We start from the raw sequence: 3,702 nt of genomic DNA on the forward strand, positions 1-3,702 counted from the left end.
AAAAAAAAAAAAAAGAAAATGCAATTTCCTTTTACCTATGGAGGGCTCTAAAGGGATTTGAATGCCATTGGCTTGCTGGGTTTCAGATGTGTAGTCTGAGATTCCAGCTGATCGATCACAAATAGAGAGCATTTGGTCCCTGGACTTCATATATCCTTCCATCAACAAGTCTGCCCTCTGGGTTTCTCTGCAACACTGGACACTCCCTCAAGTCCTCTCATGAGCCACTCTCTGGAAGACTTCTTACCCTTCAGAAACAGGTTATCCCTGTTGGTAACACGAAGAAAGGGGGGCAAACTCCAGAGCCCCCAAGTCACGGCCCACAACATGCAGACCCAAGCATGGCTCACCTCGGAGGAGAGCCTGGGGCTGCCAGCCAGCCCTCAGAGGGGTTGGGTCCACCTGAAGTCATTACTGGTAGGTTTTTCTGCTGTACGTGAGTTTTCCAAGACCCAGATCCACAGCTGTAAAGAGAAATCTCTAGGCCTCTGACACAGATCTGCCTCAGAAAGGCCGAGGGTAAAGAAGAGCATAAACAAGAAGACAGATGAAAACAGAGCTGCTTGCTTCAGGCAGCAATTCTTTCAGAAAAGTCAAACTGTGAATCTCCCAAGCTGCCCATAGATGAGAATTCTCTCCTTGAAAATCCCTGGCTGGGGGCTGCTAAGCCGCCGGGCTCCTGAGATGTTGGCACCATATTCTCAATTTCTATCTATATTTAAGACAATTTTTTAATTCTTCAGGAAATGCAGAATTCCTTGCAGGAATTGCTTTACATGTTTCTCATAAACAGAATATTTCAACTAACCCTGGAAATCCATACAAGGACTCAAACTCTTAGCAGTGAGAGGATTTCTGTCCAAGTACCTTGAAATGGCAATTTTCCGGAGGTGAAGTTGACCTGGGCTAGTCTTGGCTAGACCAAATGGTCCTGATGCATTTTTTCCACGCGAAATTTGACATCTGAATATACAACGTGCATTGTTTTTAGATCACTGTTCTTCTACAATTGACAGGCTCTACTACACAGTAAATACAATAGAATGTGGATGTGTTCAGGAAGGGAAAGTAACCATGAAGAATTTTACCTGTCACTATACAGGATGGACAGCAGCCGCTGAAGGCCTTCCCTTTCAACATCCTTCATCCATTTTCACAGAGACTCTTCCTAGCTCATAGGTGCCCTCTCTATTTAAAGGCTCATCAAGAAAATACCATAGTAAAGGCTACAATTAGTTTTCAGCCTTGAAAGTGTATTATAGTTTAAATATCAGTATTTCTCTTCTCCCCTGTTGAGTAAGCAGCAGTAACCTCAGAGTGAGTGAGGAAGGAGGATAAACTCAGAGGCACAGCAGCAGGAGGCAGCAGAACTAAGGCTGTGGATTGGAAGCAACAATGTGGTTTATCGTCCCTGCTATTAGAACACGATCTGAGAGCCCATCCCACCCTCAGATGAAATTAACATGCAATTGAGTTGTAGTCTTACTAATACTGTCTGCCCATACTGGCTTCTGAACACAACAGAGGGCCAGGGGAAGACCCATCTGGGAACCCTGACAAAGATGTTGGAAGCCCAAAACCATGGTGCTTAGGTTTAGACTCGGCATTTGGTAGAAATCCAGGCACTGAAAACAAGCCCTTGGAAGAGATGAAGGGTGTAGACCCCTGGGCTTTTACATCCAATTGACACAAATCTTTAAAGCTAAGAGCTGGGAAGAGAGCTGGCCCCACTGGCTGGGTGCCTAGGCAAACGGAGGTTCCGACGAGGGATCTGTGTGGGAAGGAGCATGGGCTGGCATTGACGGGTCGAGTGACCATGCGGGAATATTTCCAGCCTGTGACCGCGAACTGCCAGGAAAAAACTCACATTTTTAACAACCAACATAAATACTCCAGCCCTGACTGGGATAAGGAGGTCATGGGAGACCAGTAACGGAAGTGGAGAGACTGCAAAAGCCTCCGTCTCCCTGCCACCCAGCACAAAGCCGACAGATTCCCAAGGACCACTTCCCTGTCACTGATGTCATCACCATATTCAAGCCACCCCCAATTAAATTGGGCTCGTAATTTCTCATAAGATGGCCACTTGGAAGTTGGAACATGTATTTCCCTAAACTTGGAACTTGGGTTAGATTTGTGGAATTTCTCTTCTTTTGGCTGAATGGCCTTATCCCCAGTATCCTGCGATGGGACCACCACCACCAGCCACACTGCCTGCTGGCCCTTCCTCCACGTAGCCCAGGCCCTCATGCAAGGAGGGTGCTTGATGTTCTTCCTTAATTCTGAAGAATCAGAGGCAGTACATAAAGTCTCTTGTAAGAAAATGGCATTTTCCTTAAGAAAGTGATACTAATGGACATGAATTTGGTCATTATGTATGATGCACACTTTCAGGTACTTTACACGTATGAAATTCATTTCCCTTTTTGCAGTTCTGTGAGTTAGGTGCTACCTTGGTTCTGGAGGCCATAAGGAATTGCCATAGACCAGGGTGGCTTTGAAAGAACAGAAACGTATTTCCTGCAATTCTGAAGGCTGGAAGTCAGAGATTTGGTGCCAACATGGTTATGTCCTGGCGAGGCCCCTCTTCTGGGTTGCAGACTGTGGGCGTCTCGCTGTCTCCTCTGTTTTACTTTTTTTTCCCTTAGGATAAGGCCTGGTTCTGCCATCCAGGTTGGAGTGCAGCAGCATGATCTCGGCTCACTGCATCTTCCATCTCCAAGGCTCAAACTCAGATCATCCTCCCACCTCAGCCTCCCGACTAGCTGGGACTAATGGTGCCCATGTTCCACTTTTTACCCTATGAGATCAATTTTTTTTTGTAGCTTCCACCTATAAGTGAGAATCTGTGGGGCATTTAACTTCCTCCTCTTGGCTTATTTCACTTAACAAATGTCCTCCAGTTCTATCCATGTTGCTGCAAATGACAGAGGTTATTTATTTATTATTGTTTTGAGAAGAAGTCTCACTCTATCAACCCAGCTGGAGTGCAGAGGTCTAATCAGGGCTCATTACAACCTCAGCCTTCTGAGTTCAAGTGATCCTCCCACCTCTGACTCCTGAGTAGCTAGAACGACAGGCGGGTGCCACCCAGTCCAGCTAATTTTGGGGGTATATTTTGTACAGATGGGGTTACACCACATTGCCCAGGCTGTTCTCTAATTCCTGGGCTCAAGCGATCCACCTACCTCATCCTCCCAAAGTGTTAGGATTACAGGCATGAGCCACAGCGCCTGGCCAACAGAGTTTTGTTCTTTGTTATGGCTGAATAGCTTTTCATGGTGCATATATGCCATATTCTCCTTGTGCATTTGTCTATCATTGGAAAATCAGTGACTGAAGGGCTTACCTTCCATCCTTATACCACCCGATGATTCCAACCCAGATCAGAGACCCTGGACATCCTACAGGCATTTCCAGCCTAACAGCTCAAACACAGAACTTGTGTCTCCTTCCACCTTCCTAAACCAGCACTTTCCACGGTCTTACTCCATCCATTCAATGAAAATCTCATTCGTACTGTTGCTCAGGATAAGATCCTTGGAGTGATCTTTTTGGTTCCTCTTTTATGCTCACACATCGAATCCATCAGAGAATCCTGTCAAATATGCTTTCAAATTATGTTCCGAAAGCGCCAGCTCCAGCCCTCCCGCAACGGTACCAGCTTTATCAGCTCTTCTGGTCTCATCTGAGCTACCGCAA

This window comes from Cebus imitator, unplaced genomic scaffold, assembly GCF_001604975.1.
Source record: "Cebus imitator isolate Cc_AM_T3 unplaced genomic scaffold, Cebus_imitator-1.0 Scaffold392, whole genome shotgun sequence".
Lineage (NCBI taxonomy): Eukaryota > Metazoa > Chordata > Mammalia > Primates > Cebidae > Cebus > Cebus imitator.